The sequence below is a fragment of the Gopherus evgoodei genome, chromosome 3, assembly GCF_007399415.2.
Source record: "Gopherus evgoodei ecotype Sinaloan lineage chromosome 3, rGopEvg1_v1.p, whole genome shotgun sequence".
Taxonomy (NCBI): domain Eukaryota; kingdom Metazoa; phylum Chordata; order Testudines; family Testudinidae; genus Gopherus; species Gopherus evgoodei.
The window spans coordinates 105243599-105258740 of NC_044324.1; the positions used below are offsets into that span (position 1 = coordinate 105243599).

At 42.4% G+C, this 15142-nt stretch overlaps 1 protein-coding gene across 2 annotated transcripts in view; it reads left to right on the forward strand.

The window, feature by feature from the left end:
* Positions 1 to 15142, forward strand: part of NKAIN2 (sodium/potassium transporting ATPase interacting 2) — an 817962-nt gene that overhangs the window by 472093 nt on the left and 330727 nt on the right. The window lies entirely within an intron of this gene.

Here is a 15142-nt window from a genome sequence, read left to right on the forward strand (position 1 = left end):
TCCTCTATTTGAAATGACAGGCAAAATTTGGGTTGCTAGACTGTTGTAACCAAAATTGGAATTTTGCAACTGCTAGTATTGCAAGAAGTGCCATTGATATTTCAATAACAAGTGTTGAGGGCATTGATTGTATGTGTCCTCTAGAAGCTGGCATACCCGGGGTACGTCTACACTACGGGATTATTCCGATTTTACATAAACCGGTTTTGTAAAACAAATTGTATAATGTCAAGTGCATGCGGCCACACTAGGCACATTAATTTGGCGGTGTGCGTCCACGGTCCGAGGCTAGGGTCCATTTCTGGAGCGTTGCACTGTGGGTAGCTATCCCGTAGCTATCCCATAGTTCCTGCAGTCTCCCCCGTCCCTTGGAATTCTGGGTTGAGATCCCAGTGCCTGATGGGGGCAAAAATCATTGTCGCGGGTGGTTCTGGGTACAGCCTCACCCCTCCCTCCCTGAAAGCAACAGACAACCATTTCGCGCCTTTTTTCCTGGGTGAACTGTGCAGATGCCATACCATGGCAAGCGTGGACCCTGCTCAGATCAATACTGCAATCATGGATGTTGTAAACACCTCGTGCATTCTCGTGCAGTCTATGCTGAACTGGGACCTGCAAAGCCAGGCGAGGAGGAGGAGGCGGTTACGACAGTGCGGCGACAAGAGTGATGAGGACATGGACACAGAATTCTCTCAGACCGTGGGCCCCTGCACTTTGGAGATCCTGCTGGTAATGAGGCAGGTTCTAGCTATTGAATGCTGATTTTGGGCCTGGGAAACAAGCACAGACTGGTGGGACCGCATAGTTTTGCAGGTGTGGGATGATTCGCAGTGGCTGCGAAACTTTCGCATGCGTAAGGGCACTTTCATGGAACTTTGTGATTTGCTTTCCACTGCCCTGAAACGCCATAATACCAAGATGAGAGCAGCCCTCACAGTTGAGAAGCGAGTGGCAATAGCCCTCTGGAAGCTTGCAATGCCAGACAGCCACTGGTCAGTCAGGAATCAATTTGGAGTGGGAAAATCTACTGTGGGGGCTGCTGTGATGCAAGTAGTCAAAGCAATCACTAAGCTGCTGCTACGAAAGGTTGTGACTCTGGGAAACGTGCAGGTCATAGTGGATGGCTTTGCTGCACTGGGATATACCTAACTGTGGTGGGGCGATAGATGGAGCCCATATCCCTATCTTGGCAACGGAGCACCAGGGCACGCAGTACATAAACCTCAAAGGGTACTTTTCCATGGTGCTGCAAGCACTGGTTGATCACAAGGGACGTTTCACCAACATCCACGTGGGATGGCCAGGAAGGCTTCATGACGCTCGCGTCTTCAGGAACTCTACTCTGTTTAAACGGCTGCAGCAAGGGAATTACTTCCCAGACCAGAAAATAACAGTTTGGGATGTTGAAATGCCTGTAGTTATCCTGGGGGACCCAGCCTACCCCTTGATGCCATGGCTTATGAAGCCATACACAGGCATTCTGGACGGTAGTCAGGAGCCGTTCAACTACAGGCTGAGCAAGTGCAGAATGGTGGTAGAATGTGCATTTGGCCGTTTAAAGGCGCGCTGGCGCGCATTACTGACTCACTCAGACCTCAGCCAAACCAATGTCCCCTTTGTTATTGCTGCTTGCTGTGTGCTCCACAATCTGTGTGAGAGTAAGGGGGAGACCTTTATGGCGGGGTGGGAGGCTGAGGCAAATTAGCTGGCTGCTGATTACGCGCAGCCAGACACCAGAGCAATTAAAAGAGCACACCAGGAAGCGGTGCGCATCAGAGAAGCTTTGAAAACGAGTTTCATCATGGGCCAGGGTACGGTGTAACTGTTGTGTTTGTTTCCCCTTGATGAACGCCCCCCCCTTGATTGACTCCTTCCCTGTAAGCAACCCACCCTCCCCCTTCGATTCCAGCTTGCTTAAGGAAATAAAGTCACTATCGTTTAAAAATCATGTATTCTTTATTAAAAAGTCATTATAAAAAGAGGGAGAGAAATGACAAGGTATCCCGGGTGTGGTTTTGGAGGAGGATAGGAGGGAAGGAAAAGGCTACTAAAAACATTTCAATGTAATGACAGCCTTTTGGTTGGGCTATCCACGGGGGTGGAGTGGGCGGGTGCATGAAGCCTTCCCCCACGCGTTCTTACATGTCTGGGTTAGGAAGATATGGAACGTGGTGAGGGTGGTTACACAGGGGCTGCAGTGGCACTCTGTGACCCCGCTGCTCTTCCTGAAGCTCCACCAGACGTCGGAGGATATCAGTTTGATCACGCAGCAGGCCCAGCGTTGCATCCCGCCACCGCATATATTCCTGCCTACACCTCTGATCTTCCTGGCGCCACCTCTCATCTCGAGCGTCCCTCCTGTCCTCATGTTCACTGGCATCTTTCCTGTAATTTGATACCACATACTTCCACTCATTCAGATGAGCTCTTCCATTGCAGGTCACTTCCATGATTTCCGAGAACATTTCATCTCGCGTCTTCTTTTTCCTCCGCCTTATCTGAGATAGCCTTTGGGATGGAATAGAGAGACTTGAAAAATGTGCAGCTGCATGAGGGAGGGAAAAAAGGGAGAAGTATTTAAAAAGATACATTTTACAGAACAATGGTTATACTCTTTCACAGTGAACAACACTATTCACCTTACATAGCACATGTGATTTCACTACAAGGTCGCATTTTGCATCTTAATATTGAGTGCCTGCGGCTCTGGTGTTACAGATCTCACAGATGCAGGCCTGGGCATCAGAATTCAGCTTGCATGTGGCCATGGTAAGCCATTGTCTTTCGGCTTCTGCAGCCTTCATAGACACAGTGCTCTCCTTTCCTAAATACCAAGTAAATCTCATTCAGTGATGCTTCTTTCCTGTTAACATGCAGCAGCAGAAGCCACACACCCCCCTCCAATTCTGTGGGATGATCGCTTTACCCCTCCCCCCACCGCATGGCTGGTATCATGGAAGATCACTGCTAATCGCCCCCCTTCCCCCCCTCCCATCGTGTGATAGCCAAAACCGAAAAAACTCAGCGCTATTCCCCTCCCACCGCTTGGCTACGTGCAAGGAAGGATTTCCTTTAAGCAACAGGCAAACCACCCAGTAGGAATGGCCATCTCTGTCTCCTTACTTAAATTCCCGAATTTCAACCAGGTTACCATGAACGCTATCACTCTCCTGAGGATAACGCAGCAAGATAAAGAACGGACGTTTTTTGAATGCCAGCAATCACCGGGACCATACGCAGCTATGCTTTGTCATGCAATGATACCCGATTACTTGCTACATGCATGGCGTGGTAAGGTGTCCTACCATGGTGGACGGAATAAGGCTGCCTTGCCCAGAAACCTTCTGCAAAGGCTTTTGGAGTACCTCCAGGAGTGCTTCATGGAGATGTCCCTGGATGATTTCCACTCCATCCCCAGACATGTTAACAAACTTTTCCAATAACTGTATTGGCCGTGAATGCATCCCAAGTCCTCAGGGTAAATCAATCATTAAAAAATGCTTGCTTTTAAACCATGTTTTATATTTACAAAGGTACACTCACCAGAGGTCGCTTCCATGGCTTCATTGTCTGGGCTAGTGGCTTGGGAGGGCTGGGAGGGTAATTCCGTCTGGGTGAGAAAAAGCTCCTGGCCGTTGGGGCTAACGGAATGCTGTGTGCTCTCTGCAAGCTCGTCCTCCTCTTCCTCCTCCTCATTTTCCCTGTCCACAGAATCCTCAGGCACGGCTGAGATTACCACCCCCACTTCGGAATCCAGGGACAGGGATGGGATAGTGGTGGCGGACCCCCCTAGAATTGCATGCAGCTCAGCATAGAAGCGGCATGTTTTCGGCCTTGCCCTGGACCTTCTGTTTGCTTCTTTGGTTTTCTGGTAGGCTTGTCTGAGCTCCTTAACTTTCACTCTGCACTGCACTGAGTCCCTGGTGTGGCCTTTCTCCATCATAGCCTTGGAAATTTTTTCAAATATTTTTTCATTTCGTCTTTTGGAACGTAGTTCTGTTAGCACAGAATCCTCTCCCCATATAGCGATCAGATCCAGTACCTGCTGTGCAGTCCATGCTGGAGCTCTTCTTCTGTTCTCAGGAGACTGCATTGTTACCTGTGCTGATGAGCTCTGCGTGGTCACCTGTGCTGATCAGAGCTCCACACTGGCCAAACAGGAAATGAAATTCAAAAGTTCGCGGGGCTTTTCCTGTATACCTGGCCAGTGAATCCGAGTTGAGATTGCTGTCCAGAGCGGTCACAATGGTGCTCTGTAGGATACCTCCCGGAGGCCAATACCATCGATTTGCAGCCACACTAACCCTAATCCGATATGGTAATACCGATTTTAGCGCTACTCCTCTCATTGGGGAGGAGTACAGGAACCGATTTACAGAGCCCTTTATATCGATATAAAGGGCCTCGTTGTGTGGACGGGTACAGAGTTAAATCGGTTTAACGCTGCTAAAATCGGTTTAAACGCGTAGTGTAGACAGGCCCCAGCAACATAACAGTTCCCTAATGCCATGCTGTGGCACTGGATTTCTACTGAATTAGAAGGAAGAGTGCCAACTGCTGAATCACCAATGCTACTTTCTGTAGCACCTAGGATTTTCCTTGGAGACCTCCTAGCCAATTGTTATTCAGGCTAGAGCCTGCTTAGCGTATGAGTTCTGACAATATCACAGTCTGAAGAGGTACAGATGGTAAGTCATTCCCATTAATACAAGCATCCACAGACAAATGCACAATTCTCATTTCATATCTGCTCTCAAGAAAACTATATGAAATTGGTATTTGATGCAGATATAAATATTTAAGGTGAATGTGAATCCACAGCAAATATGTATTGACAATATATCGTAATTTACTTATGACTTTGGAGTCTTGGTAAAAAATTACAGTGCAGTGACAGGTAATTTGTGTGTGTGTGTGTGTGTGTGTGTGTGTGTGTGTGTGTGTGTGTATAAACATACATACTCTTTCTCTCGCATTAGGACAGTAGAGCATTTGAGGACTTGAACATGCTCTCTTATCCTTTTTAGGTGCCAGGGTGCTCCAGTTCTTGTTTCTATGCACTTTCATTGTCTCTATTTGTTGCACTAAATTTCTCTTCCTAACAGTTATTTTGGTACCACCTATTCCACCATCCCCATCTTAGGCTTCCCAAAGTTTCCTTAGATTTTTCTTTGCTTCACAGATTTCATTTTCTCTTTGCATAAGTCATTTTGTAATTTTTCCCTACACTTCCTGCCTTTTGTTCGCTGCTGAATTACAGTACGTTGACTTAGTTATTTCATTGTCAGTTTCATTTATCACAACCTGTGATACTCACAAAGCACCTACAGTTTATCCACAGCTGCAAAGGTGACTCTGCATTGATACCATTCACCTGTCCTTTTTCCCCCACCCTGATATTTTTGTTGGTCCTTATGGGTGTCTTTTCACTTGCCGTGAACTTGTGCTAACTGTTCATATTTCTATCAAGCATACAAATGAAGGGATCAGAACAAAATCAGCCTTGCTAAGTTATGACTAGAAATATTATTCCTCTGACTCATTTTAGGGACGGGGGCTGGGAAAAGTATAAGAGAGAGACTTCCTCTGCCTCCAGTGTGTGTGGTAATCCATAAATAAACACAAGGCAGGATGATTAGTCATCCTAAGGAACAAAACCTTCAAATAAAATGATCACAAGTTTCTCAAGACGGACATTTTTGCTTGCAGCTGTGTCATAGCCATCATCTCAGTCCCCCTGCAATTTTGATACCATTTTACTCTACAAAAGCACTGCAATTAGCATCTCTAAACATAGCCAGCTCAGAACTTACTGTTTGGAAATTGTATAAATTAGAGTTATTGTATACAAGATTCCATCTTAAAAATCCATGAAGCTTAGGTTATTAGTGAGACCCACAAGCTTCTAAAACATGGCTGAACCATGATGGGAAATTCATGCCACTTAAGTGACTTGGCTATAATCCCTTTCCCTTTCAACACCCCTTAAAACTCTTCACATGAAAACTGCAGCAACCTTATGACAATTCCAGGCTGAATATTTTCTGGATGTTTGCTGTTAGCTTTAAAAAAGAAAAAAAAAAAAAGAAGAAGCCTACGGGTAATATATAGTGTCAGCACATTTGGAATAAGTTAAAGGCAGAAGAACTCTTTGGAAATATAATAATATTCTCTCATTAAATATCAAACCTTTCCAGTGCTGGAGGACTGTATATATGCTTATATATAAAATTAGCATGGATATATTATTTTCTGTAGACATCTTGGTCTTTTACAAATGCAGATCATGCTAGGATGGGAGAAATCCATTTCAGTTTGTATATGTTCTCCTTTTCAATAACAGTTGTCCCCTACTATATTATTTCACATCTTTTTTTTTAAACTGCTTGCTTCATTGCTGCTAAGTCTAAACTTGGTCATTTTATTCCATATAGTAACAATTATCTATGTGGAGAAATTCCACCTAGCCACCGAGACTCCTTTACCCTCCAGAACTTTTATAATAAGATAACATAATTTTTTTGTGTTTGCAGTGTTGTAGCTGTGTTGATCCCGGGTTATTAGAGAGACAAGGTGGGTGAGGTAATATCTTTTATTGGACCAATGTCTGCTGGAGAAAAAAGTTGGTCCAGTAAAAGATATTACCTTGCCCACCTTGTCTCTAATAAATTATTTTATAACTGATTGATCAGAACGGCTCACTGCATTTTAACTATATCCTTTATTACAGTTTTAGAAAAATTCCCTTTAACATAATTGATGCCTCTGTTTTTATTCTTGCTAGGATTTGATTTGTTTCCCATACACTTGTGCTTTTAAGGACTGGCCTGTAGACCAAAAAGAGTTTTATCCACCACTTTCCAATATCCTTCCTTGATTTAGGGCAGTGTTTCCCAAACTTGGGATGCCGCTTGTGTAGGGAAAGCCACTGGCGGGATGGGCCGGTTTGTTTACTTGCCACATCCGCAGGTCCAGCTGATCGCAGCTCCCACTGGATGTGGTTCACTGCTCCAGGACAATGGGGGAGGCGGGAAGCAGCGGCCAGCACATCCCTCAGCCTGCTCCACTTCCAGCAGTCCCCATTGGCCTGGATCAGTGAATCGCATCCAGTGAGAGCCGTGATCAGCCAAACCTGCGGATGTGGCAGGCACACAAACTGGCCCAGCCTGCCAGGGGCTTTCCCTACACAAGCAGCGTCCCAAGTTTGGGACACACTGATTTAGGGTTTTGTAGTGTATTATCCTGAAGTGTTGATTGCCTTTCCATGTGTTTATCACTAGTCTTAATATCAAGTTTTTCTGTATATTTCACGGGGTTGCCATTTAGGACCATGCTTTTGGTATTTCCAAGTCATTCTTAATTTATTGCTGTTTCTGTTTTAATTGCATAGTTCCCAGGTTTGTCTCAGCAATTTTTTTCTTCATAGCGTGTGCACATTCTTCCCGTTCTCAGATATATAACCTGTGCAAAATTAGCCCCATGGTCCATGCCATCACCAGAGCCAACGGGATAGGCAAGGATCAATTGTCTAATGATATGGACCATACTTTAAGAAAAAGTGGATGGAATAAAATGTAAATGGTGTTTAAAAAAGGGTGGTGGTGGGGAGGGAGTTCTTCAGCTTCTCAGGTCATTGTTTAGTGTTTGTAGCAGTGGGTCCAAAGTCTGACTCCAGGGTAAAAGCCTGATTCCTTCCAGGAAGATGGCCAGTGGTACCAGTATTCAGCCATTGAGGATGACTAAGCAAGACTCATGCTCATCCGCTGGGTTGTGAGCATAAAATTTACAGTATACTTTAACCTGTGTCTTTCATGTGATAGTATGTATTAATGAGAGGTTAGATTGGTGGCCTACTGAATCAGGCTCTTGCTTCTGGAGATCTGGTTTAAATTTAGTTTCAGGTGATAAGCCAAATTAGTGTGGTTGTTGATAGATCATTTAATCCATCTTTCTGTATCAGAGTGGGTTTAATTATTTCTAAATAGATGGGTCACAGGAGTTAAGTTTGATCTACAGTTATCTCCTTTGAACTTTCTTTTATAGCTTTGCTGCAGTATCTAGTTAGACTTTTAACATTTTTCCTAGTATTTTATCTAAATTTTTCCTACTGTAGTTTAAGATACATGCCATAGTCTCCTAGACTAATGAGAACTGAGCTTTCACATCTATTTATGTAAGCGGAAGTGTAATCAATGTCAAGAGTATTGCATTTATAGTCTTGAAAAAGGAACTCAGGCAATAGCAAAATTGGTTGGGTAAATATGGCATCACAGTATTATGAGGAGGCATCACTATGTAGATATCATTTCCTCATGTCACCTGCACTGCAGGCCATCCATCCATAGAGGACCAGGAAGATATTGCTCAGCTGTCTTTTTATGTAGCCACTTGTGGGGGGATTCCTAGAAACTCATCCCGGGAGCACTGGATAAAACATAGGCTGATCACTTCCCCATATGGTCAGCCTAGCCCACCTGCTATGACCCAACTCTGGGAGCACAGACAGAGGAGTTTGGGGTCAACATTGTTGAACTTGGGTAACAAACTTGAACCTGAACACATCTCTAAGTATAGGCAATTGACATGTTTCCCCTCCATCTTCGCTCCTTAATGTGTTCAATCATCTTAATATTCTCTTCACAGATTTGAATTTCAGGCCCATTTATTATTTGTGTTTGTTTTATCACCATACTTAATAGAGCATTCAGTGTGAGAAGATAAACTGTGGTATCCAATCCATAGTCTCTACTGGATATTGTTTCTGTATCATAGAACTACTCAATTTTTATACAGTTGTCAGCCTTATCAGAGGGACCAAGGCCTAGAATAGAAGGAATAGTGGCAGAGATGTGGCAAGCTAGCATAGTGCCTGTAAATGCTTAGAGAAATTCACACAAGACTGAGGTGATGTGTAGAGAGCCTTTTGTGGAGACAAAAGTAAAATTGCCTAGTTTACATGATTCCAGCTTAGTGTAACACTAAGTTAGATAAAGATCTATCTATATATGAACTTATATGGCCATCATCACCATAGTATCTCAACACTTCCCAATTCAATAACAAGAACAGCAACAATTAGTGCCATTTCTTTTCCTGATAAGGTCATGCTGAACATTAATACATTTTTGTCATGAAACTTAAATTGGCAATAACAGAAAAATTAACATTCAAAGTGACAAATGAAAGATGAGCTTACAAAGAGCTGAATCATCAGCGGTAGGTTCACAAGGGTCATGGCCTAGAATATTCCTGTCTAAAGTCTAGTAAAAGCTAGTCTGTCAATGTTTTCTTTCTGTCATCAAGACACATATATAGTGTATGTCTGTGTATATGTATGTATAGTGAAACTCAGATTACCGCTTTTATAGGAATGCTTAGCCCTTGTGAGGGGCAGTGCTCTTCAACAACAAGATTGAGTATAAGTCTTATTTCCTATCACCAGCCCCTATGACTTCATATAACATTCCAGAATTCTGATAAACTGTCATGGAGAAAAATGATAAAGTGATTTATACTCAATTTTGCTGGAAGGGAGAAATGCAGGGGTTGTCATTCTGGGTCTTCAGAACAAATGAGTTACAGTTCATGAGGCAGCTCAATAAGGCTGTCATTTCCCATCAGCTCCCATCACTGACAGTCACAGATTTACTAGACAGGGAAAAGGAAAATGGCTGCATTTTGGTGCCCAGTCAGTCAACTCTATTACTCTATCAACCGACTTGTATAGACAAGAGGCTACCATGAATATTTGATAGAAGCTTCTTCCCAGAAATGCTTGTGGAATGCAGTAAAGTCCTTCTATTTGCTGAGAAATGCTCCCACTCTGTCTGCTTGGATCCCTTTGAAATTGGCCATTTGTAAACCACAAAGGTTTCTCTGATTGTGTGTGTGTGTTTCATTCAGCAGTCTGTTTGTGCCACACTACTTATTTATAGCCCTTTCAGAATGAAACAAAAGAATCCTCAATCTGCTGGGATTTCATATACAATACATTTGTCATTATCCATCTAACAGAATAGCAATATGCACAGAGCCACCTGTGTGCCCAGAGGAAATAGACTTTGATCTGCTATGCTTTCAAATGGTTGGAAATGTGTCTGTTCCACTTGCAGGCAGAAAAAGGCTTAGGTCATGACCGAAGTACTTATTCTCTGCATCTCCTCATTAAAGCAAATCAGCATAACTGGCTTCTACATTATCCCAGCTTTCAGTTATTCAGAACTTTTCTGGCAGTCTTTGGTTTCTGTTCCAAGAGAGACTGAATATGATGCCTGCATTTTTCAAGCGTGCTTGCATGCCATGATGTAACTGAAATCTAAATTGCCTCTGTGATACTCATCTGTTAAAGTATATTTAAAAAATAAATCATAGTGGTGAGGTTTTCTTATGAAGATTTCAGCTTTAAAAATTCTCTGAGGCTGGGTGTAGGGGTCTATTCTTTCCTCGAAACCTAAAGTTGATTCCCCTTTACTTGTGTTACATCCTTTTCTCACTAATATTGACACACAGAATGGAAACCAGTCTCTTCCATCCGTCTCTGTCTTTAGCTGCTGCTTCCATCTGCTCTCTGGTTTTCAGGTCAACTGTTCTGCCCTCCTTGTTAAGGGTTCTTGTTAAGGTTTCTCTTGAGCATCCTTATTTCCTCACACCAGTTGGTTTTCACTTGACAGCTTCATGTTGGAGTCTGTGTTTTGGCATCCAGAGTATATGACCCAAATATATCAAACGTTTTCTTCTGATTTTGGTGGAGACAAGCTGCTGGTTGGTAATTGCTCAGATCTCTCCATCCAATGTCCAGAATCTTTTGTAGGCATTTACTTTCAAAGGCATCTAGCTTTCAGTTTAGCATGTTAATAGCTCTCCAGTTCTTGCAGCCATATGTTGGCACTGAAATTTTGTTTGAGTTGAAAATTGTCAGTTGTGTTTTGGTACTGTATGTCTTTAATTTCTATATGTTGTTAGGTTTAGGGAATGATGTGGGAACTTTTCCTTTCCTTAGTATCCCTTCTTTCTGAGGACTGAGGTTTGAGGATAATGGAAATGTATGTGTGGATGGGCAGAATAATGCCCTTAAGGAGTAGATTGAAATCCTAAAATTCAGTCTAAGTAGGGAGCAGCAAATAGCTGCATTGCTCCACATGCAGGGCAGAAACCAGCGTGGGACTCCAAGTTCTTATAAACTGATTCTGGCTTCCCGTCCCCCATCCGCTGTGTCAGCTCCTGTGCACAGGCTGGTGCATTTGGGAAGGAGACTCCATCTCTCTCCTGCCCGACTCACACATCACCCACCTGCATGGGAAGAGTAGCAGCAGCCTGGTGTCAGCTACTGTCTCCTTCCCACATACACAGGCTCTGGTGATGCAGATAGCCCATGCTGTGTCATAAAGGGACTTCATACATCCCTGATGCCTCTGCATGGGCATGCAGGAGGACTCACAACCTGGACCAACGAGAATATCAAAAATGAAACCCAATACTGTATTTCTAAACTGCACTGCATCCTTGTATCCTAATTTGCTTCAAAAGGATTATTTTATTATTACTTTGCCATCTTATCACTTGACTTCTAGTGATGTTGTTTGCAGTGGTGGTGTTGTTGTAGCTGTGTTCATCCCAGGATATGAGAGAGAAGATGGGTGAGGTACTTTCTTTTATTGGACCAATTTCTGTTTGTGGAAGAGAGACAAGCTTTTGATCTTCACAGAGCTCTTCTCCAGAACAGATGAAAAACCTGCCGACATATTTCTGCTGTCGTGATGATCAGCACTCCTCACAATAGACACTTCAAGATTCATGGGTCCTACACATGCCTATCACAAGATGTAGTGTACCTCATCCAGTGCATCAGGTGTCCCAACTAAAACTATCTGGAGGAAATGGTCAACCACTATGCTCTTGAATGAAGTTGCACAGAAAAATGATAAAAGACAAACAAACCATATTATCCATGGACAATTAAGGACCAGATACTCCGAGTCACACTGATGTGCCTCACTCCATATGTAATCCCATTGAAGCTGTGGGTATAAAGCCCTATTCAGTGTGAGTAAGCAGATCACAGTTTGGCTCAAAATTGCCTGTGGGCTTTGAATATTTTCTGGAATATTGGGCAAACCATTTAGAAATTCATTAGCTCCTAATAAATGTTAAAAAGAAAAAGTAAAAACTGCACAGTCATACCTTCCTTACCCCAATACAATTCAGGGGATCATAAAAAGTTGCTTTCAGATCATCATCAGTGCTGGCTTCAGGGAAGAAGGAAAATCACCAACATGCAATAGCACTTTGATAGTTTCTCATAATCCAGATATTTTGTAATCCCAGATCACCTATTAATGAGCTGTTCTGTTCTAGTTCTGAAATCACTCTTTCCAGAGTTTGTGGTTCCAGCCTTGTATTAAAATATAATTATAATGTCCCAAAAGCAACGTGTGGGCCTCAGTCATATGAGGCTCAGTGTTAAACCACTAGAAGGAATTTTGTTTTATTGAGACTATTTTAGCTTTAGTAAACACCATACAAGAGATTTGAAGTAAAACATTGTACTAGAGATGCTATCAGTGTGAAACTTGATTTATTTGAAAATGATTTATTTCATCTTGCTACCCACCCCCCCAAAAAAAAGGAAGAAGAAACAAAGCATGACTCCAATTAAAGAAAATTGCAGTGAGTACACATGTTAAGTAAGGTTTTATCAGCAGACTTTTAAAGTCAATGCTAAATGTTTTTATCTAGAGACAGAAATTCTTTAAAAGGTTTTATTTTTCCCCATATGGTTGAGCCTTTCCCCATTATTACTAATAGGTAACAGTATTTTCAAAGAAAAAAATGCTTTCATTTGCTCTAATGATGGAAAGCTGTGTGCTAGCTCTGTTTTTAATCTTTTTTCTCTCATAAACTTTGAGAATCTCAATAAATATACTTTTAAAAACAGAAAAAACCTTTCAAAGTAAAATCAGATTAACAGGTTTGTCATTTCATAGACATTTTTTCATTTAAATATAATAAATACATGGCTGTAGTTTAGTGACTCCCATTTTTTCTCATTTAGTGGAATGTGCAAAGCTGTGCACCACAAATAACGCGTAAACGCATCAGTTGCATGTATGGAGAGCTTAAGGTGACTTGAGTCATGGAGTCCCCATATTGTTTTATTTGTCATCTATCATCTATCAGTTATCAGAATTCATAACAAAATCCAGTCTAAACTACCCAGGAAATGCTAATGTATCTACTACCAGATGATCTAGATGCCAAGTGCTTAGCCCTTTCTTTCTTAGACTTGCTCAGCAGCGGTGATGGCTGAACTTCAAAAAGCATCACCATAATGGGTACATTAGAATTCCTACATAAATTAGAGATTGCTATGTACTCTGATAACTGAGCATGATAGACAGATTACAAATTAACCTTATAGGGGCTCCCTGGCCCACATCACTCCCAGCTCTCCATGTCCTCTACAATGTCTCATGAGACAGATGGTCTTACACAACAGAGTGAACTGAAAGCATCCAGAGATTGCCACTGGAGAATCCCTGTCTTGGGGGATTCTGCTGGACTAAATTGGGTGGAGGTGACGCTGCCTTCTATCCTGGAAACCTTTCTCTCTCTCCTCCACCCCGTTTCCCTTCCTTGCAGCTCCTGCCTAAGAGGATGCGGGAAAGAAATGGAAGAGAAAGGAGGGTACATGGTAGAATGGGTCTCCATCAACAGAAAACCCTGGATGGAACTTATATCAGTGGTATAAGTTACAGGTGCTCCTTTGCCGTTTTAACTTGTGCTAGGGCTGGTCAACTGAGAATCAGGTTGGTCTGGTACAGGGAGGTGATGTGATTATGGATGTCTTGTGGCTTCACTCACTTGGAATGAAAAACAAACACATTTAAATGAGAGAAAAATAGAAGTCATAAAGTATAGCTATGTATACATAATTCTTAAAGGAAAGGCTGTCTACATACAAGATAATGGAGTTTAGACACTATGGTGAAAACTACTTTGGAAATAAATCTAGGATACTGTAACTAGATTAGAGAAAAAAATTATCTGAACTTCAGGGTTCTGTAAAATTGGGCTGGGTGCATTGCAGCAAACTGCCTTCCTCATAGTATATTCAACACCTCTACTATTTATCCTGGTTGGAATCACAGTTAACCAAACTTTTCTGAACCACAAAAAAGGGATCCATTTCAGTTTTAATGAAAGTTCAAGTTGCTTTTTATTTGCTCTAGATCTGAGCCACAAATTTTAGATCCAGATGTTTCCCAGCATTTGGGATTGTTTGGATCTGTATTTCGATCCAAGTCCATTTCTAATTTTATCCGGACTGGTTCACCCATCCCTACAAAAAGGCCAGTCTGCTCTGTGATGTAAGTTCATCGTCAGTTCGTCTCTATGCTAGCGGATTATTTTCCTTATGTCTTCCCTCTCTATCTTTCACAGCCATTATTGAAAAACCTATAATTTGTGCAGAAGTTTCAAAAAAGCTCTAATTTTATACTTGACAATCTCATATTTCAGAAGTATGAGAGGAGTAGGGGCTCAGTAGCATGATGCTTAAATGCACTCAACCTTTTTTTCTTCTGAGGCTGCGGGTTCAAATATGGGTTAAGTTACAAGTGAAAATGAATTTGCAGTTTCAGTTCATAACTCATATTTGAAATCTGTTCATGTCATAGAGTCACTCTGTAGTTTGGCACAAGTAACGGTAGGAAAAGACCAGGAGTGGAATAACAAGACAGAATAAGCGTACAACTTCAGTGCTGGACAGCTTCCACAGCCTGCTTGCCCACGCTCTCTGCACAAGTTCTTCATTTATTATTAGCATTCTGTTCTCCAAAGGTCATATCATTCTTTCTGCTTTTTTGTTCTGGAGAAAATAAAATGATCATAAAACATGCTTCTTTTTGGCCACAAGTCTGTTGAAAGCAAAAGGAATTGAAGCCAACACAGCAGCATCCCTTCTGTGCTTACAGTAGCCCCTCTGTCCAAATGTTACATATTGGAGTTGTCTACTAGGTGGTGGAGCTTAATGTGCTTACTGTGCCAGCATTATCCTATGGGGACTCCCAGTAAACACTACCATGCTCCCTGCTTTTTGTGGGGCAGGGAAGTATTACTTAGAAGCCCCTGGCCACAGGAATCC